At 45.6% G+C, this 22,711-nt stretch overlaps 1 protein-coding gene across 4 annotated transcripts in view; it reads left to right on the top strand.

The window, feature by feature from the left end:
- Nucleotides 1–22,711, top strand: part of FAM110B (family with sequence similarity 110 member B) — a 127,126-nt gene that overhangs the window by 19,559 nt on the left and 84,856 nt on the right. The gene's annotated exons all lie outside the window — the stretch shown is intronic.

The following is a 22,711-nucleotide window of genomic DNA, read 5'->3' as shown; positions in this document are numbered from 1 at the left end:
CCGAGCCACTAACATGATACAGAGATTGCACAAAAATGAAATGTTACAGGTCTGCAACACAGGATGTGACCGTCTGCACTCATGCCACTCCCTAGCAATAATACTGCCTAAATGGAGGTGCGAACATGTTAATTCCTTTCCTCTCCACTCATGGACTCGTGTGGCTAATAAAGACATCTAGTCAGTAATAAGTGCCCTGAACCAGTTGGCAAAAATATCAGGGGTAAAAGTGGTTTCATATTTTCTGTGGAATATCACACCTTTATTTATTTCGCGTTCCTGGTAACTGCCAAGTTGAACGGGCAATTTCTGGGGGGGGGGGGGGCCGGGGGTGGCCGCTGGGGCTCCCACGTGCCTGGTTCATGTTCATGTTTTGTAGTACACGGTAGTCAAGCTACTACTTAGGCCACAGGGTGTTAAGAATGCGTCAGTCACTGCAGTATTCCCTAGGGAACCTGGGCCTTGGACGCTCGGTGGGAATGGGGAGCTTCTCCCTGAACTGAAAACCTTTTCAGGCATGATTCTTGGGACGTGAGTCTCCTCTCTTCACAGTGCCTCTGTCTGTCCTCAGGTTGACGATTGTGATGTTAGTCAGTCCCCCCTGGAACCCCCTCCCCACCATATCCAAAAATAATTTGCCATGATTCCAAAAGCCCTTATTCCGTCACTTCCCCAGTTGTTGGTTTTCCTACACTGTTAGCTGGTGAGGCAGGTCCCTGACTTGTTAAGCTCAGTAACTGAGAGCCTAGTGTGGCTGGGCACATAGCCGTTGGTGACCATTGAAGGGACATAGGGCATCTGTGCAGGGCTCTTTATTCTGGGATGCCTTGTGCTCTGGGCAGTTAGAAGCCCTGGCCTTTGGGTCACATGTGCCAGCTATGAGGCCAGATTTCAGTTTCCTCCTTGTGAGTTTCTTCAGGGAAACTTGGGGGGTGGGCCCCAGCCAGATTTATGAGTTGGCTTGTGGATTAGGGTGTTCGGCTGTGGCCGCACCGACCCTGCCCTTTCCTGTCTGCTCTTATAGCCCTTATCATAGGTGGCATGGAGGGCAGGCATGGGAGAGCCAGATTCTTCGGGGTTGGTAAATAAGGTCGTGTGGCTTCGGCATTCAGCACATCTGGGTCAGCATCTGTGCTCTGCCACATGGTGGATGTGATGTTGGGCGAGCTCTTGGCTTGGTGCCCCAGTTTCTTCATCTGTCAAGTCAGGATGATAATAGTGCTGTATCATAGATTATCGTGAGCCTTCAGTGAGTTATTATTGAGTTGCAACGTAGACGGGCTCATGGGGAATGCTTAGTAGCTATTTGTTGCCGTCACCTTCTGCAGAGTGGAGATAGTAATGTTTCCCTCTCCTGGTTACTCTACCCATTAAATGAGGTGGTCATTTGAACAACACGGTTTGAACCATGTGGGTCCACCTCTATGCGGATTTTTTCAGTAGATCTACGTACCGTGTCGCAAATGTGTAATCTCTTCCGTATGCTTTTCTTAACATGTTCTTTCCTCTAGCTTCCTTTATTGTAAGAATACAGTCGATAATACATATAACATCCAAAATATAGTCGATCGATATTTTTATGTCACCGGTAAGGCCTCCAGTCTCCGGTGGGCCATCCGTAGGTAAGTTTGGGGGGAGACAGAAGCTATATGTGGATTTTTGACTGCTCAGAGATTGGTGCCCCAACCCCACGTTGTTCAAGCATCAGCGGTAAAATACATCGTGCCAGTCACATAAATGCACTCAACATCTGGTCGCCCTCTGTGGTGCTGGTCAAAATGACAATAGCATTGTCACAGCAAGTGTGTACAAAATGGGACAGAGATTGTGACTCTGAACGCTAGCTGATACGTAACAGTAGCAGGCGAGAACAGCTACAAGTTCAGTTTGGCAGCCACACGGTTTGTATGTATTGACCACTTGACATTGTTTAAAATGTCATCATTAGCTGGTTAAATCATTGTCTACACTTTGGACACAAAAGTTAACTCAAAAAGGCTTTGTGTACGGTTAACTATACACATCTTTTTATTCTTATTAGTGTCATCTTTTTATTCGTATTATCCCGCTCATCTTTTTATTCTTATTAGTGTCTAAGTTTTTAAATATGAAGGACAGCCTTTTCTTGAATTTTTACAGAATTTTTAAACTACCTTAAGAATAAATGATACTAGCTCTTGAACAATGTTAGAATCCATCAGCCTGTCCACACATGTCTTTGATCGTATTTATAGATGTGTCGATATTTTGGTCTTTCTCGTTAGACACGGCCTTTCCTTCGTCATTCTTAAGTATACTGAAATATTCCCACCCATGTTATGTGGTTGTTCCAAAACTTTATAAAAGGGGAAGCAAACTGAACTCTAATAGCATGTGGTTCTACTAGACCTAAATTAAATGGGGCGTAATTCTAGAAGAATCTTTGACATTCTTTTTCCTATACTTGGAACCAAAGCACATTGGAATCCTTGGTGTATTGGAGAATTTCTTACCACTTTTTTTATATGTTCGCTTTGGGTACACCTGAGACAGATGGCATTCCATGGCTTAAGAACATCAGTTAAAGGACAGAGTATATGATTCGAGTGCCCGTGAGTGACCTTAGGTTGTTGAGCTCTTCTGGTGATAGAGGCCTGTCGTGTTTTCTTCGCACCCGTGCTTGGCCGCGGACATCTCGGTGAAGCTGGGAACTGAATTAAAAGCACAGCAAAGGCAATTGGAGAACTGAAAATGCCTTTGTTAGGATACTGAGAATATGATGACTTTTCAGATTTGCCTCTCATCTTACGGTAATCGAGTTTAAAGTAGAAATCAAGACCCTGTAGCGGGGGTGATACTTTGGGTGTATTTGAAAGCAGCTTTGTGCTCTGTCCTAAGTTTAGGATGCTGATGGGCCCGGGGTCCACCTCCTCCTTCCTTCTGCCTCCCCTTCCTGCTGCCTGTGTCTCTCCCTGCCCCCGTCCTTCCCGATCTGCCCTCCTGCCCCTCCCCCCCCACCTCCTGCCCGTTTTTGAGATGGACCTTAAACAAGCCCCTGTCTGTCCCTGCTCTCGTGTTCCCTGTGCAGTGGCCTGGGTGTCATCTTCAGAGGTCCTGGTAAGAGTTCAAACCAACAGCAGCGAGCAGCCTCGAGCAGTAACGCCACCACCCCATTCTGCTGTGACTTGTATTCTGGTGGGCAGCCCTCCTTCATTGCTTAAACACCTGAGGGAGCCGTCCACCTCTCTGTTAGAATCCGTGGTGGTACGTCTGTGCTCTTGAGTTACATCCGCCCTTAAAGTGGTTTTGTCGGCGTCCTTTGCTACATCATTCCTCAGCTAATTTGGGAAGGAAGCATTCTGCTTCTATTAACATCACTGTTTTCTGGCAGAGAACAGTATTATGGTTGCGTTTCATAGGAAAGACCCAGGCTCAGCCAGAAGTGTTAAGTTCTGTTTGGAATCAGACTTATTCTCTTATCTGCCAGTGTGTGTTCTTCATGATAGAAATCTAGCACTGTGGGGGCGCCTGGGTGGCTCAGCCGGTTAAGTATCCAACTCTTGATTTTGGCTCAGGTCGTGATCTCACAGTTCACGAAACCAAGCTCTGCGTTGGGCTCTGGGTGTGACCGTGCGGAGCTTGCTTGGGGTTCTCTCTCTCTCCTTCTCTCTCAGCCCCTCCCCTGCATGCACTCTCTCTCTCTCTCTCTCTCTCTCTCTCTCTCTCTCTCAAAATAAATAAACGTTTACAAAAAAAGAAAGAAAGAAAGAGACCCGATACAGTGACTCCTGAGCTGGCTTAGTATTCCCAGCAATAGACATTAATCTCTTTTCATTTTGATTTTTAAAAGTTTTTGTATTTGACTATAAGTTGGCACGCAATGGTTATGATTTTTTTCCGTTAGAGATGTGCACAACTTAACAAATTCGACTTTGTTACGTGTTTGCACATAGGTTATGGTTTGCCCTGAGATTAAACAAGTAAAAAGAGTGCGGCTACTCCTCAAAATTTGTAGCAGTGACCAGTGAAAGTTTCTGGAAACCAGGGAATAGTTTAGTTGCTATTCTGAACGGGATGTTAGTGAGTCCCTCCTATCCATACCCCTGTCCCCTCTACCCTGGGGTCACCTGGGCTTTAAACTCTCACGGAGACTTGTTTGCTTTAGGTATAGATCTGACCTGAGTATCATCGAAGAGCAAACCATTTAAACAGGAGTGTATTTGAGTAGGTTAACTATACAGTTCTTCAAATCCTAGAAACATTTGAATTTCCCTTTTCCAAGTACTGAGTGTCCTGTTTTTTATTTTTTTATTGTATTTCTGTAATGTAAACTTAGATTTTCTTTGATTTTTTTCTGATAAATATCCATCCTTCCTTCCTTCTTTTCTTCCTTCCTCCCTCCCTCCCTCCTTCCCTCACTTCCTTCCCTCACTTCCTTGTGTTTAGATGAAGAAGAAAAACATCTGGCAGTATCTTGTCGTTTTTCAGGGTGATTTTAGAGACACTTAAGTAATCGGTAGGCCTTCCATGTATGAGTGGCACTAAGTGCATGCTCATTTTTTTTTCCTATTTGATTTTATAATCCTAGGCTCTGATTAACCTCCAAAGCCTGATATCGACAGTAAATGAATTCTAATTGTTACATATGATTCTTAAAAGAACCAAGTCCTTAGCACTTTTTCCGGTTTTCATACACAAATATGGAATTTGGCTTTCCTTCTTTCAAAGGAAGGTTGTTTATTGTGTGGATTTCAGATGTTTCTGATTTAAGTCGCACACTTCAGTCGTACAGACGAGGCTCTGTTTCAACCAGGAATACGGTGTTTATATAATCTTTGAAGCTTTTCTTGTTGCATCCCTTGACAATGAGTTCCATTCTCGGCTCTGTTTTCGGAGTTGTTTCCTATGTTAATTAGCACTGGAAAGCAGACGTTTCTTTTCTCTTTTTCTCATTGTTGTACAGGTTCGCCTACTCCAGCCTCCACGGTTAGCATTTTATCTCCGAGGCTGCTCTGTCGGCTGGATGGATAGGCATCACCACAACGTGACACAGGCAGGGACTGTCTGGGTTTGAAATGCAGGGTGTAGGGGGCCAAATGAATTCTAGATTGTTCTGACCTAGTAACTCACCCAGTTTTTGTTTCTGCATCTTCAAAAGGTACTACTAGGAGGATAATTGAACCTCTTGCAAAAGGTCTTTCTCTCCCCGAGTGATTACTGCTGGCATATAAATCTGTGTTAGCCTCTTTTCACTTACATTCGAAATCTCAGGTTTCACTCACTCCAGATCAGGTTGCCACGCTGCCCTGTGGCTCCCCGTCGGCCCTGGGAACATTCTTGACGGCTGTTCAGCGCCGTGTCATATTTGCGCCTGACGTCATGGCATGTTCAAGATACACGCGTTGCAGATTTCACTCCGACTCCTTGATTTTACAGGGGAGAAAATTGAGACCACGTTTACAGTCGCCTCCGCTTGGGATATCTGTTAAGAATTCAGCAAGGATGTCATTTTTCTGTTGTCATTCCTGCACTTCTGTAAATTGAGCATTCCACCAGGTCACAGAGATTGTTTTGATAGAAATTCCCTGAGGGAGGGGTGCCTGGGTGGCTCAGTCGGTTAAGCCTCTGACTCTTGGTTTCACCTCAGGTCATGGCCTCATGGGTTCGTGTGTTCAAGCCCCGCATTGGGCTCTGTGCTGACAGGGCAGAGCCTGCTTGGGATTCTCTCTCTCTCTCTCTCTCTCTCTCTCTCTGCCCCTCCTCTCTTTCTCACACACACAAAATAAATAAATAAACTTCATTGAAAAAATTAAAACCAAAAAAGAAACTCCCCGACGGAGCTAAAGAAAGCATATCCCTACCATGTTAATTTATACAACTCCCCCCGCCCCCCACCCCTGTCCTTCTAGGTAATTCTTCACAGTGTTGCCCTCCGTGCCGGAGACTGGATTGCAGTTATCCTGGCTGGCTGGGAGGTTCAGGGCCTCCTCACTGGCCCTGCTTTGGGGAGGGAAACTGAGCCCTGACTCATCCTCACTCTAAGAATGCTGGGGGGAAGTCCTTGTGAGGGCCTCCTCCGTGTGGGTCACATTAAAAATGCGAAGAGCTCAGATTATTAGCCTTCGTGTGACTCAAAGACTGAACTCCTTTCCCTTAGAATGCGTGTGATGAGCTCACCTACCTGTTTGTTCGATCCCATGCTGGTTGGCACAGGGCCGGTGGCCGACCCAGAAGCACCAGCCGCGGGCGGTGTTCGCCAAGAGGCCTTTGTCACCAGCTCCGTTTGCTCCCTTTGGAACACCTTCACCGTCCACGCGGAAAGTCTTACCCATATGGGATCGCGTGGAGGTCACAGGTCTTGACATTGTATTCCCCTGGTACTCCTTTCGCGTGATTTGTTTCTAAAATCGTAATTTAATTAATTATCTCTGTTTGGTAGGCTGTGTTGGGTACCAGGTCAGTCGGTTGGACGATGGGAAATGCTGCAGGAATTTCGGAACTGAGTCCCGTTCTGCTCCTGTGGGTTGAGTTGCCCGGACAGGTCAGCTCCTTCTCTGAAGGTCACCTCTTCTTTTACGTACTATACTGTCTCCTCCCTGCCTTTTTTCTTTTCCTGCAAAACATTTACTTTCTTCTCCTTTTGATTTGGGCACAGATCATTCTGTCCTCAGAGCTAATCCATCTGTGCGCTGTGACAGTTTATTTATTGAACATAAAAGCAAAGCAGTTTGGTTTTTTTTCTAAGCGGTTCGTGTTTTCCAGTATCTGAGATAATGCTCACAAAGAGAAGTTGATGTACAAACATGTAGAGACCCAGGTGCTCCTGGACGGTCACCCCCCCCCAGATCAGGACCAGCATTGAAAAAAATTTTTTTTAATGTTTGTTTATTTTTGAGACAGAGGGAGACAGAGCATGAGTGGGGGAGGGGCAGAGAGACAGGGAGACACAGAACCCGAAGCAGGCTCCAGGCTCTGAGCTGTTAGCACAGAGCCGGATGTGGGGCTCGAACCCACGAACCTCGAGATCGTGACCTGAGCCGAAGTTGGACGCTTAACCAGCTGAGCCATCCAGGCACCCCAGGACCAGCATTTTTAAATTCCATGTTCAGTGAGGCTTAAAATGTCCACATATGATATTTTTCCTTTCTCTACGATCCTTTTTTTTTTCGGCAGTCTTGTTGCCATGTGATGGTTGATAAAATAAACTTTCGCAACAAATGCACACAATTTCTTGTTTTCGGCGGGGGTGGGGGGGTCAGAAATGGGGAAAGCTGAATTGCTAAGGTACACCACAGTAACTTAACCACGTGAATAAACATTAAGTGGAAATGTTCATTCCAGCAGGAAATAGGACCACGCCTTCAGCGTAAAGCATGGTGATGTTTCCCACTCTTCTGTTATTCTCCCTTTTACCAAAACTTAAAACATGCCACCATGAGTAGATGTTTCTGGTGGTCCCCATCACTTAATTGGTGGTGACATTTCAGCCACCATGTTAGCAAGCTGATATGCTACTGGTTCTCCCCCCTCCCTCATTTGGGTTGGTCAGTATTCTGTAGCCCCTATTCAGGGAAGTCGCAGCCAGAGGAAATTATAGCAGGTGCACCGTAAGCTGGGAGTGTCAATGCCAGATAGGGAAGGTGAGGGCATTACCCTGGATGATGCCGTTCACTCACCGTAGTGATGGCCAGCTGTCACCCACATGTGGCATCGAGGTGTGGGGCTACACTGGCTGGTGGAGGAAGAACTTGGGGTCAACAGCACTTCCTGGTGTGAACCATCTGGTAAGTGAAGATGTTCCTTAAAGTGAAGATGTTCCTTAAAGTTCCTTTAAGTTCCTTAAAGTAGTGTGTGTATGGCCGTTTTCTCCATCTTAGCGATAGGGTTTGGTAATCCTGCAGTAATCTGATCACCAGATGGTTGGCAGACGGCTAACTTCTGCTTTAAGTCTGGAAGCGGCTCGAAAAAGGAACCATATTTCCTTGTCCCTGAGTCTCTCACAGGGAGTAAGCAGGGGTCTAGCTTCAGTTCTTAGAAGGATTTGACCTCAGAGAGGCTGTGTAAAGTCTCCCAGCCTTAGCCTCCTTGTGTGTACCATGCGGAGAAATAGATTCCGATTTCTCTGCTTCCATAAGCTACAAGTTTTGATTTGACCATTATAATCAAGGGCTAAGTTAGAACACATAATGTTATTGGACTGAAAATAATGTTATTCCTTCTTTTTAGATACTGAACCCTATACTCGATCCAGGATATTGCACTAAAATTGCGTTTATGATGAAGACATTTTAAAATTGCAGATGTTAATTGATATAAAAATAGTACATCTGCGTTTTTATTCAGCTGTTGACCAACAGGGCTTGGGTGCCTTTTCCTGATTGTGTAGCCAAAGGCAACAGTAATGAGGCTTGTGGGTGCAATGTCAGTGCCAACGCAGAGATGATAGCGCGTGACCTCTCTGGGTTTTGGCTGCTTTTTTATACAGATCGTTTCCCGCAGCCTGTCTGTTTCTAGTTTATTCACCCTTCTAGGTTACCTGGATCTTCTGCCCTGCGGATTGTAATTTTTTCCCAGCGAGCTCTCCCCATCTCCTTTCATAAGTGAGGGAGACTAGTTAGGTGATGCTAACACAGCCTCTATAGCACGGTTTGAGAGGTACTCTGGCCGGCTGTAGCATACCGAGGTAGTGCGTGAACTCTGTGTGCCAGAGTTTATGGCGTAGGACTGCACTTCTAATATGCTAGATGAAGATGTGGGTGAGGAACTTGTCTCCAGTGTCATGTTATGTTCCGCTACCTAAAAGCTACGATCTATAGGGGAGGAGCACCTGGGTGGCTCAGTCGGTTAAGCGTCCCGCTCTTGATTTCGGCTCAGGTCGTGATCTCACGGTTCGTGAGATTGAGCCCTGCGTCAGGCTCCACGCTGTTTAGGACTCTCTCTCTCTCTCTCTCCCCCTCTCCCTCTGCCTCTCCTCCCCCCACCAAAAATAAATAAAATAAACCTAAAAAAAAAAAAACAAAAGAGCTACAATCTGTGTCCAAACCCATTATCAAACCTCCCTGGATCCTTGTAGAAGAAATGAAATAGATATAAAGCATCCGGTCATTAGCATGCCAGGCCTTTTTGTGATTTCTAGATGTCCTGCTTCACACCCTGGAAACGGGCCTGGCTCCTGTTGGCCCCGGAGACTTTGAGTGACACTTTCATCTTTAGAACACATCCCTCTCCCTCAGGGCACCGGGGGCAGACGCTGTTTGCACTGTAGCCAATGAGATGGTTTTACGAGGGTAGGGCACCCGGGATCGGCTGGTATTTAAAGAACGCGAACGAAAGCGGTAGGTGCCTTGAGGAGGCACGAGGCTACAGCTTTTGGACAATTATTTCCTCCTAGGATTGCAAGTCTTATCGATGGCTGATTGTGCAAACTGGAGTTGTTTGTCCACAGAGCATGCCTCTCCCCGCAAGGAGAAGCAGCTAGTAAATGTCAGCCCAGGGCCGGCAGCATGTGGCTTCAGAATGCCCAGCCCCGGTGGCCTGTTAAGGATGACGCGTGTCAGTAATCAAAGCACTCGGGTGTCGTGGGCGTTTACTTTTTCAGATGTAATAAGTACTTCAAGCCATGGGTTTTGCCTTGGTCAGAAAGTTGGGATATAAACAACGTGGTCTCAGGACGCCTGGGTAGCTCAGCAGGTTAAACGTGGGAGTCTTAATTTCGGCCAAGGTCACGATCTCACCGTTTCGAGATCGAGCCTTGAGTGGGGGGCTCCGTGCTGGGTGTGGAGCCTGCTTGGGGTTCTCTCTCTCTCCCTCTCCCCCTTCCTCCCCCTTCTCTCTCTCTCTCTCTCTCTCTCTCTCTCTCTCTCTCTCTCAAGAAAATAAATAAATAAAACAGCGTGGTCTCATAAAAACTGTTTCTTGTAGATCAAGAGTTAATTTTCATTCCGGAAGAGATCACCAACTAACCCTTAAACCTACGACAAGTTATTTAATCTCTCTCTGCTTTGATTTTCTTGCCCAGTGGATACTCCAGATCTGAACGCTTCAACAGTGGTTACCGTGGGCACGCAGCGTTCTGGGTACTGCGCAACTTATTCTCCCATTGGATCCTCTTAACAGCTCTGGGGTAGGGTCTGCTCTTATCCCCATGATAAATGAGGTCACTGAAGCGTAGAGAGGTAAAATAGCTTGTCTAGGGTTCCACAGGTAACAGTAGTAAAATAGGACTTGCATGTAATCAGGATGATTCTAGAATTGCATTCCCTTAAATGATACGCGGTACTGGCTCTCCAAAAAAGTGGTATACTAGTCACTGATTCCTTTGTATTTGGTGAATGTACATTTCCTCTTTCGTGGGAGGTATTTGAACCAATGAATGTGACCGCTGTTTGGCTGGTACTTAAATACATTCTGCGGGGGCTGCACAAAGTACCGTGCTACTTAGGAATGACTTCCTGCAGCAGCGTGGATTCCTACCTAGACGTTGGGGTGCTCAGAGGCACCACATAGGCTGGTACAGATGAATCCTGTGTTGGTCCTAGGGGGCCCCTCGCACAGACGGCCCCCTAGGACCCATGATCTCCCCTGTGTGAGATCATGACATCTCTTAGACTGTGTTGTCCACAGCCTGTACAGTTGTATGCCCGGCTTTTTGCAAGCTGACAGCCTTATTTCGAAAACTTTCGGGGCGCCTGGGTGGCTCACTCGGTTAGGCGTCCGACTTCGGCTCAGGTCACGATCTCACAGTCCATGAGTTCGAGCCCCGCGTCGGGCTCTGTGCCGACAGCTCGGAGCCTGGAGCCTGCTTCCGATTCTGTGTCTCCCTCTCTCTCTGACCCTCCCCCGTTCATGCTCTGTCTTCTCTCTCTCTCTCTGTCTCAAAAATAAATAAACATTTAAAAAAAATTTTTAGAAAACTTTCATGAACATGTAGAAAATGTAGTGTACCTATGATCCTAGTTCCTGCTTTATAAACTCACCTTAGTGTATCAAAGCTACCTTTGAATGAAGTGAAAAAAATAAATACTTTACATAGCAAACCTCCAGATGCTCAGATGCCCATGTGAAAGCAGAAGCTACCAGGTAAATAGAGAAGCCGTTTGGAATGCCACAGAAGAATCAAAATAAGCCCCTGTACTAATTTCTAATTTACAGGGACGTTAGTTGGCCAGACTGTGTGGGTATTAGAATTACAAACTCATCAGCTTAGTAATTTTGCAAATTACAGACCTCACCCAGCAAGGTCCCAAAATAAAAGCCAGTTTGAACTATTTCGGCTGTCACTTAGCTTCAAGGCAGCGCACCTCACGCAATACATCAGATTGTAGAGATTCGTGGATGCTCTTTAGCCAAGTGCCACTTCTGGCTAAAAGCGGGTGGCACTTGGAAATTCTCATGAGACAAGGACAAAATACTGTGTGGATGGATGGACACAAAGCCCTCAAACTGCTGTACCCACTAAATATGCTCAGTAGTAAATAGGTTATATAACACCTGTACTATGTAGTGTTAGGAAGTAATGAGTGAACCAGGTAAAAATAAAGCTGTCTTCTTAAGCAGCTTTAATTGGTGAGAAGTTTAAGCGTAATCGTCTGTCGAAAAGTTGTTTAAAAATTAGTGAAGTGAATTAATTGTAACCTGACAGTAAGTCAGTGTGATGTACGCGTGTGCAATTAGAATAGTTGTGGCCACATTTCTTACAGGGGGAGGCAGAGCCCCGAGTGGGCCACGTTGCAGGGCTCAGAGGACACTAGAATTGCCTTCTCTAGCCGCTCAGAGCAGCTCTGGATACGTCAGCAGTAATCACGGCCGCACAGTGGGGTCCCCTCTCTGACAGCATGGTCACACTCTCCACCTTGTTGCTCTGTGGTTCTTCCAGGTGAACGTCGCCTGATAGAGGTTTGTGGTAAGCTCCTTGAGGGCAGGAAGTCTGGTGTGTTGGCAGCTGTCTCCCCAGGGCGCCTAGAGCACTGCCTAACACCCAGTGGGTGCCCTATGAATAGTCACCAGATGGAATGAATTCAACTGTGTCCCGATCTAACCCCATATTGTACATTAATCCCCGGTCCGTGGTCCAGTGATCCAGACTTCTGGGACTTCTGCATTTCTCCGAAATGATCTGTATGTTTTGTGGCGATTCTGAAGAGTGCCCGTTTCATAGATGAGGGAATTGAGGCACAGGGAGGTCGTAGGGGGTCAGGCATTACCTTTCAGATAGGTACGCCCTCCTTAAGTGCGTCATCACCCGTTAACAAACCCAGAATAAACAGAATGCTTTAGTACCACTTATACAACTATTTCTTCTTTGACCTTTCAACTTCAGGAACCCTCTTAGAGCAGAGATCTGAAGAAGGAACTCCGTGTGCGCATCTTCCCATAGCTGGCCACATGGACTCGTATTCACATTTCTTGATCTTCAACCTGTATCGCCTACTCACGTCCACTTTTGCAAGAGGATAACTTGCATCAAGTCGGCGATTACCAGTTGTCCACTTCAAAATACGACGTCTCCAGCCTTACGCTAGACTGTGTCATTCTGCCAGACGTTGGCTGTGGGGTCTTGGTTTATTAGTGGTCACTCTCCAATGGAAAATGCAGCGGCAGGTGGCTTGACAAATGCTGGAGAGAATTTGCTTTACAGGCCATAGCTTGAACCGGGGAGCCCGCGACACGCACGTGGCAGATTTCCAGAGCTGATGTTGTTGGGCAACCGTGAGGCTAGCACACTTTCAAACCAGGAGAAAGTCGGGTGGGAGAGTTCCAGAGAGAAAATACTGGTGGTGGTAGGGGGCGTCTTCGAGCGATACCGAAATCCAGTCATCCCAGGAGCGAATGTGGAAATCGGTAGATTTCTTTCCTTTGAAAACAGTAAAGACTATGTCAGAATGAGATACTCTACGGTTTTGGGAAGCAGTGATACGAGCATTCTGAAGGATGTCAAATGATGTAGTAAGTCAATCCGGCGGTCCCTGTAGGGAAGAGGAAAATACCAGTTACCCGAGTTTTGGCATCATGGTCTGTGTTTGGTAGGGTGCTTGTCATGAGGTTTGAGGACTAGCTGTATCTGAGGTGCACTTGGGAGCTGCCATGTTTGTTTCTTCTTTGTGTCCTCGGGGTTGTCCCCAGAGGCCACCGGGCGTGGGCTCTGGTTCCAGGCACCGAGGCACAGCGGCTGTCCAGAGGCACGAGGGACTTCCCGAGATTGTAATGAATCGTGTTCTCTTTCCGCCTCTCTCTCTCTCTTCATTTTAAACCGATGTTAATCAAACAGTGATACTTCATAAATCATTGAAGAGGCAATGTCCCATCAAACAGGAATAGAGGAATTCTGTCTTTGTACAGTTTATACCTGTTTTGGTAAATGACCGCTCTCTTGTCATACGTAAGAGGCCATTTCACGTGGGTAATGGATATCGGGATTTTAGTTTTTAAAAACAGCTTCGTGCAGGAGGTTATCGTGCTCGGTCACCAGTTTGAGAATTTTGAAAAAAAAAAAAAAAAAGCTAATGGCAAAGTAGGACTTGATTTAAACTTTAGCTTCTTTCTTTCAACTCTCTTTCACCTTCTACAGAAGCTATTAGCATGAAAGCCTAATAGATTCACACTCCCTGGGTTATATATGTGCTGCTGAAATTCAGCATTTGGTTCTCAATACTTGCTTAATAATCCCTAAACCCAGCCTGAAACTCTAGGGTGCTTAGGCATCGTTCATTATTACGAAGCCAGTCAGCAGTGAATTACTTAGCTGTTTTGCAGTGGTTTTTCTCTTACTTAGTCCCTTTCAGAGGCACCTGCAAATTCTCTTCAGGAAAATTATCTGTTCGTATTTGGAGGATAAAAGTAGAAGCTTTGAATATTCCTTTGGTGCAGGCTTGGTGGAGAATATTTTGGTGCTGCTGGATATTTTTCATTTTAAAAAGAATGTTCACGTTGATCTCACTGTTTTCTTACCCTGCTGAGCCCTGACCCCCTCACCTCCACCGCCGCCGAGTCCCCTCCTTGCCTCATACCTCGCAGCATGTCAGTGGGTTCTGTTGTCCTGTTTGTGCTCACCCTGGTCCTTTCTTTCCCCTCTGCCTTCCCTCGGCACTGTCTCTTTTTGGTACTTTCTGGAGGTTCTCCATCCTGATACACAACTCTGGGACACTTTCATTCCTTTCCCCCCCTGGCCTCAGGACTTTGTGACTTACTGCTCTGTTTTCTGTTGTCTTCTAGGTCAGGGGCTCTCATCTCCTCCCTTTCCTGTCCTCTTTGTTCATTCCCTTACTGTGGCTGAAATGTGCACATCCACCAGGGGTCTCGCTCAGCCATTTGGTCATTTTCAACCTGGAACATCCCATTCAAGCCTGGTTCCAGCTTTTCTTCCCGCAGTGATTATCTCAACATTTATGTCTCTTGCTAGATTCACTTAATCGATAGTCTACCCCAAACTCAAATTCACGAGGACACGAATGGATCTCCAGATCTTCCTGCTAATAAACCAGCATCTCTCCTAGCTTTTCTGCTAAAGTACCACTGAGCTTCTGATACGGAGGAACCATCTTTGGAAAACCTTGGAGAATCAACCACACTCCTGGGCATTCACTCGTTAAGTGGTTTTGTTCCTTGACTTGTTCATATTTGCCCTTTTCTTTCTCTCTTTACTGAGTTCCAAGTCGAGTGCCCATCTTCTTTCATCAGATGGCGTCACTAAAGCTGTCACCAGCTGGCTACTCCATCCCTCAGGGGTTCCATTTCCTGTCCAGCTTGTGTGTTACCTATAGGTGCATCTTGGTAAAATGCTGTCTTCATGTTACCTTCCTTCTTAAAAACCTTTTACTAACTCCCACGGACTGTGGGGGGTAAACGGTACAGATGGGGTAGGGTGGGCACCTACCTGCTGCCATAGACGAGCTCTGACTTACCTTTCCAGTCCTTTCTGTTCTCCAGCTTGGGATCCTCCCCGTCAGCTTTATTGACCTGCTTGAGATCTTGAATGCTTTTGGCAAACCCTGCTCGTTTCCTCTGCTCTCACCCGGGCCTAGAGTCCCCATCCCATTTCCTTCACTTAGCCCAGTCACGGCAATATGTGCTGTCGCCCACAAAACGGAAGGGTCACCTCGTGCTTCCTTTAAAGACAAGACTCTAAATGAATTTATAGCACTTCCTGTCTTAAGATCTCGCAATTAGTTTTGAGTTATCAGTGGGTCTCTTCACTGTTTTATTTTTAACTGTGGTAAAAAAAAAAAACACAACATAAAATTTACCGTCTTAATTTCTAAATGTACAGTTCTCAGTGGTGGTGTGTTATTGTTTTCTATTATTTTCAATTTTTCGTGGGTTTATTAGCCACATCTCAACCGTTGATACATAAACTATTTAAAGACTTGGGTTCCGTACTCTTGGCTGCGTTGCCTTAAGTCAGTGCATTCGTTATGTGCCTGTTGTTTCTAAACACTGTGTTTTGCATCCCCGACTTTGTCTAGTTCACACAGCAGATGTTAAACATCTGACAACTGAGTTTAAGACATTTCTTTTAGGAATAATTTTTGGTGGTGGAATTTGTAAACAGCTTGTATAAAGAGTCATAGCTCATTCGTTTAAAAAGTAAATGCCAAGCAAGACAAGCATTATCAGGGGGGGAGTTTTCTCACTTAAGAGAAACCTTTGTAGAGTAATAGGGATTAAGATTTTTATTTCCTCCCAACAAGACTAGTGTGATAGATACTTGAGTGTGTGTGTGCGTGTGTGCGCTTTTAAACTGTAGTGCTCAGTATTATCTATTAGAATCATTCTGTCTCCTCAATAGCATGGTTATTTTCATTTTATATTGCTGGGTCAAGAATGAAAGGTTTCGTGTTTGATTTAGGTCACACTCTCATATACTCTGTTTCTGGGAAGTCACTTTGGCTTTTGTACAAGTTTCTGGTTGGGGAATTTTAGAAGTTGGTGAGCTCGTGTCCCCTTCCCGTGGATGGGCACCGTTTTGTGGTACTTAGGCTATTGTTTCAGACATGTGCAAACTCGGTTGTGATTAAGAACTGTCAACTACCTCTCATATGTGAATAGATGACAGTGGATAGAAATACTTCATGAAAATCTCATTTTCTTTAATGAGAAGAATGCAGTTGGTCACAATCCTTAGGCGTACCTACAACAAATGTCCGAACTGCCCTGAATTAGATCAGATATTTCTTTGTAACTCTTAATATAAGTCTGGATGGATGGAAGGATGGATGGGTGGAAATATACGCTTTTCCCCTCCAAAATCTGTGATTTTATTTTGTTCATTTTTTGTCTTTAATTTCATTGCATCTTCTTTCTTTCTTTCATTGAAGTACAGTTGACGTTCAATGTTACTTTAGCTTCGCGTGTACAACGTAGTGATTTCGATAGATCTGTACGTCATGCTGCCCTCACAAGTGTAGCTGTCATCCGTCACCACACCACGCTACTAAAGTACCAATGATTATGTGCCCTATGCCGTACGTTTTATCCCTGTGATTTATTCATTTCATAACTGGAAGCCTATACGTCCCCCTCCCTATCACCTGTGTTGCCCATCCAGAAAGTAGTGTGGAGGAGTTTGGAGGTCCTCAAAAATTTAAAAATAGAAAGACATATGATCAGCAATTCCACTACTGAATACTTACCCAAAGAAAATAAAATACCAAATACTAATTCAAAAAGGTATATGCACCCCTATGTTTATTACAGCATAGCCAAGATAGAGAGGCAACACAAATGTCCATCTATAAGTGAATAGATATAGAAGAAGTGGTGTATACACACACACACACACACACACACACACACACACACGGAGGAATATTACTCAGCCATAAAAAGGAATGAGATCTTGTCATTTGTGACAATATGGATGGACCTAGAGAGTATTCTGCGAGGTGAAATAAATCAGACCCAGAAAGACAACTACCTTATGATTCATTTATATGTGGAATCTCAGAAACACACACACACACACACACACACACACACACACAAGCAAAAAACCAAGCAAATGAAATGTACACTTTCTGAATTGATTGTTCAGCACCGTCACACCAAACGTTATATAATACCCAGGTTATACCGTATCTTACACATCATACATACCAGTAATAGTACTGTATTGATTTAAATTGTTTATCTCAATTCTTAATAGACTTGTTTCTCTCGCTCTTAATAGCCTGAGGGTTACTGGAAAGCAGGGGCTGACTTATTTATCTGTTTTTAGTGTCTAGCAGAGAGCCTAGCATGGAGTTGAAATGAAACAAACTTCTATAAGTTGAAATCACAGCAGAATTGCTTATAGAAACAAAATGAGATGCTGAATATTTATATTTTAATAAGTATTTACTCATAGGAAAAGCAATAGGCAAACAGCCTCTGATGCTTACTTTTTCTTATAATATGTGGCTGTCACATGTACCTTAGCATTCCCTAGAATTAGTCAATAAGCACTTACAAAGGATACTGCATATAGTAGATAGTCAATTACTATTTTGATGAATGAAAGACGGACACTCTCCCTAATATACATCATAGGAACCTAAACAAGCTATAACAATGATGTCGCTTTTATTGATGTTAGCATTAGCCTGTTGCAGCAGGGCTGATTTCTATTTTAACATTTCTGAGAAGTACTGCTTTTTTGTGCATGCAATACTTGAGAATAGTCACTCTCATTAAAGATGTATGCGTCCTACTTGGCCTCAGATTTCATGGTCTTCATTTCATAGGAAGGATAGAGATTTCCTTCAGTGCTTCTTATGCTTTTCTTTCTTTTCCACTTGTTGGTTACACATTCATGCTCCTGAGGAGAGTTGGCTAATCCTGGGAGGTGCTTTTAGGGTAGTGTCATTTTTATGTGAACAGAGGCTGGCTTAGGAGAAAGCATATTCGTTTTTCTGTGTCTGGTAACAGATCTCCGCAGGCAGCCATTTGTTACCTCGCGGTTGAGTTGCTCCCCAGTCTGTCACGGCTCCACTGGGTCCTCTGCTTACAGTCTCACACTCAGGGTGTTGGTCGGACTGTATTCTCGGTTGAGACTGTGGGGAAAATTCAGTTTCTAAGCTCATTCATGTTTTTGGCAGGATGGAGGTCCCTGTATCCTGGCTATCAGCCAAGGGTGCCCTCAGTTCCTAGAAATTTCTAGAAACTACTGGCAGTTCCTTGCCCTGGGCCTTCTCAGGTGCCCTCTGACTGACCCTAGCAGAATCTCTCATCAAATACCTCCCACTTCTGAGCTCTTTGGTTTCTCTCCTGTGACCAGCCAGAGAAACCTCTCTGCTTCCAAAGGATCCATGAGATCAGGTGAGGTCCCTCCAGATAATCTCACCATCTTAAGGTTAATGCACCATATGGCATACCTAAGCATAGTAAAATCCATTATATTTACTGTCCTGGGACCATGCAGGGTGCGTACCGGGTTGGGAATTCCTGGGGACCATGTTAGAATTCTGCCTCCATAAAAAGTTCAGTTAAGATACTTGGGAAAGACCAAATTTACCTTCATACTTCTACTTTGAGATCCTGAAGACTGTGTTTCATGGGCTCTCTCTTTTTCAACCTTACTATATTTCTAAGAGAGAAGTAGTCCTTCATATAAAGGGATGTTTTTACAGTCAGGAGGGCATAGGGTTGAATGTTTGTGGTTTTCATTTATTGGTCTGTATTATTTCAGACAGTCACTCCAGGGCCAGTGGTGGCCAGATGTGAGGACGGGAGTCAAGTGAGCAGAGTCTGCAATTAACATGGAAACCAAATTGACCCGACTTTGGGCTTCATCCAGGAGAAGAACTTGACAAGTGAGGCCATGGGGACGGCAGTGAACTTGACAAGCCAGGCCATAGAGAGCCTCCCTCAGTTCAAGACCAGAGAAATGACTTGCCTGAATCACTGTTTTTTGGCAGATTAACCTGGAAACTGTATTATGGTTAGAGGGGAGAAGCCAGAAGCAAAAACTAGCCAGAAATTCAGAAGTGAATGTTTATTTATCCGTGGCAAGGGAGATTCAGGCATTAATTATGTTTCTTGAGTTACCTTAATAGCATTAGTGCTAGTAGAATAAACAAGAGTGGGGGAGCTTAAATTAGATAAATGAGAAAATCAGACTGCTTTTTATGAGTTGTGATCACCTGAATAGCATCAGTCAGGTTTAGTGGAGGCCGTGGATAAGTGGTTCTCAGGCTGCGTATCAGGTAAGTGATCAGTTTGTTGTTAACTTACCCGCCTTTGCAGTTGGGTTTATACGTATTGTTTTAGGTGCATATACATTTTTCTTATCGTCCAAACAGCTTTGCTAACCAGAGACACATGGGGTAAAATGGATACCCGATGTGTGTTTTGCAGGGAGTTGTATTTCACGTTTATAGCACTTGGCTTTGCCTGTTCCCCTACCCCTGGCAAAAAGTAACACTCCTTTAAATGAGATGGGTAGTGGTTCTGTAACATTTATTACTACAGTGACAGGTTGTTGCTTCTGAATACCGTACTTCTCTGTTTAAATCACATACTCTTGGTTTTCTTGGAGTCAGTATTCCAAAGGAGTTTGGCTTTTACTTCCTGTTCCCTCCATGCATTTTTTTGACTGAAAGATTCTTAAGATTAGAAACAAACAAACAAACATAGAAGTCCTCCCTGGGCCTGGGAACCAGACCGTGAACATAACCGCTTGCACAGAGGTATAAAACTGCTGGTTTTGCAAATATTCAGCGTGGAGTTCTCACCGCACAGTTGGCTGATAAAACTCTAGAGAAACTAAAATTACAGAGCTTTTGTAGCCTCAGAAGGAGAACACATAGCTTCATCTTTGTGACCAAAACTGGCAACGCAACTACGGTAAAAAGAGGGCATAGTGATCTGTAGGTTAGCGATGGGATCGGAGACATTGAGATGCTGAGGGTTTTAAAGGAAACCTACGTAATAAATCACTTGTTTGCTCAATAAATATAAAAATTTTTTTTAACGTTTATTTATTTTTGAGACAGAGAGAGACAGAGCATGAAAGGGGGGAGGGGCAGAGAGAGAGGGAGACACAGAATCTGAAACAGGCTCCAGGCTCTGAGCGGTCAGCACAGAGCCCGACGCGGGGCTCCAGCTCACGGAGCACGAGATCATGACCTGAGCTGAAGTCGGATGCCTAACCGACTGAGCCGCCCAGGCGCCCCACACTCAATAAATATTTGTTGCTAACCTGCCCCAAGCCTGTTCTTCCACAGCTGGGGCTAGAGTAGTAAACAAAAAGAGGCAGTAAGTTCTGCCCTTGGGGGGCTTATATTTCGGTGAAATGAAGCAGACGTACGGAAGATAAATATACGAAATACTTGGGACTTCGAATGGGCAGAAGTACCACACGGGAAACTAAAGGGCGGGGGGATAGATGTGTGTTGTAGGAGAGGGCAATTTTAGAGGCTGTAGCAGGCAGGACTCTGTACTGGGTGGCGGGGCCAGCGGAGTGTGGAGCGGGTGATGAGTGTCACTACCGTGATGCGTTACTGGATGACGTTATGTAAGACTCCATCTTAGCAGACTGGGCTAGAGTTTCTCCTGCTGGTCGTGGAGAAGTGAGCCGTGGGAAGGCCACGTGGCAGGAGGCCGGGAGCGACCTCTCGGAGACGAGAATGGCCCCAGCTCGCAGCCCCCAGGAAACCCGGGACCTCAGTCTGCCAGCCCCCCGGGGACTGAATTTTGCCAACCGCCACAAGAGCTCAAAGGGGGGCACCTGGACTGCAGCCTTGTGTGACCTTGAGCCGAGGACTCCGCTATGGGCCTTGACGGGAACAGCGAGATGCTCACTGGGTGTTGTTTTAAGCCGCAGGGTTTGGGGTAGCTGGTTACACAGCAGCAGAGACCTGAGGCAGAGAGAGAGCCAAGGAAGGCCTGCCTGCACCTGGGGGGGGGGGGGGGGTATTTGAGTCAAGCCTGTACCTGAGAGAGTACATGCAGATTTCTGTGGGAAAGGGCCCAGGCAGTGGGAGCGGCCAGAGGAGCAACATTTATGGGGTGGAGGGGAGCCCCATGCTATCAGAAGTAAGGTCAGAGAGTGTTTGGAGCCAGAGTGGAAAGGGCCCGCCCTTGGGCTGTTAAGGTTTTGGCGTTTGCCCTTAAAGGCAATGGGAAGTCGTTACAGACAGAAGGGTGACTGAATCCGACCTTCCTTTTGACAAGGTCTCCCTGGCTGCTGTGCTGACACTGGACGAGACCAGTAAGACACCTGCAGTCACTCAGAGCACAGGTTGGGCCGCTTGAGCCAAGGTCCAGCTGTAGGGGTGGGCGAGGAAAGGTCAGGTTCAGGAAGTATTTCGAAATCGAGTGTGTGGGATTTAATGACATCTCAGATGCACAGGGTGATAGAGGAGAATAAAGGATGACTCCAGGGTTTCTCACTAAAACACCTGGAAGGAAGGTGCTGCCGTTGAAGATGATGGGGACAGGATCGTGGGGCCTCGTACACTCGAGCCGCTGCTGATGTGCAAAGGGAGACAGTGAATTGCTGCTGGGGGTACCAGTCTGGCGTTCAGGGGAGAAGACAGGGAAGTAGTTAGCACATGTACGGGACCTAAGGCCGTGAGGGCCCTAAGACCGTCACTGTAGACGGGCAAGAAAGAGATTTAAGACCGAAACATTGGCGCGCCAGTGGAATGTCTTCAATTATTTTATCTCAGGGATGAAATGTTTTTCTCTTCCTCTCCAGAATGTCAGCTCACTTTTTCCGTTTGCTTTCAACATATGGTATTACCTGCTGGACCCTGGTGGGAAGATTCCAGCACAAACTAGGAGCAGATCTCTTCCTCCTGAGGGCAAATAGATGCGTAAGCCTAGAGCCTCCTAGCCCCAGTTTCACAAGAGCAGGCAAAGCATTTATATATCCTACCCTGACCGCAGCTTCATTACCAAAGAGCAGATAAGCAGTCAGTGTGGCTTTTCAAGATGGGGTTTGCAGAAGACCCGTGGCTCGCTCGTATAGTTTGCTGTATTTCTTCAGTTAGACACAACTCAACCGATAGACAAGAAAGGGAAGGCACCCTCTGGGGATTTAGTAGATCGGGAAGGATTAGAACTCCAAAAAGCAGGGCAGTTGGGAGGAGGTGAGAGAGCAGTCCCTGGACCCCTGTGAAACCTGCATGTATCAAGAGCCCTGGGGCTGGTGTATGTAGCCCAAGCCTCGTCGGGGTTGGTGGGTGTAGGGAGAGGCGTGACCCTCACAAGCAAAAGAGCCTACCTGTGGATACATCTGTGTTTATGTAAGTAATCCCTTTAGTTTGTAAATTTCTCTATAAGGCTAGTTACATATTTATTCACAAGTCTTACAAATGAACAGTTATTTCATTGTACTTTCTTTTTTTTTTCTCTTTCTCCATTTTCCATCATCATATCAGGTGGGTCATTTAATCTAGTATTGAATTGCTACATTGTCAAAGGTAGTACCTTTTTTAAAATAGAGTCACCCAGGTGGTGATATAAAATCTTTGGGAGCTGAGACGGTTATTCATACCCTCTCTTGCTCCAGAAAGGGCTTGAGCAGCAAACCTGAAGAGTTTGGGCTTCAACTGGTTGGTCCTTCTGGAATGAGGACACCATGCTGGCCTTGTCACACCTGGGACAGTGAGCAGTGGGGTCAAAGGGCAGCAGTGCTGGATGGTATGCACCCTGATTTATGGTGTTAGCCTGCCTGTCCTTTTCTACCTGCCCGGAGCATTTGCTTAGACCCGACCGCAGAGCACAGGATCTTTGTTCCCCTCTGACTTCATTT

This window comes from Herpailurus yagouaroundi, unplaced genomic scaffold (assembly GCF_014898765.1).
Source record: "Herpailurus yagouaroundi ecotype Mexico unplaced genomic scaffold, PumYag 165, whole genome shotgun sequence".
Classification (NCBI taxonomy): domain Eukaryota; kingdom Metazoa; phylum Chordata; class Mammalia; order Carnivora; family Felidae; genus Herpailurus; species Herpailurus yagouaroundi.
This window is presented reverse-complemented; position numbering and strand designations above follow the sequence as displayed.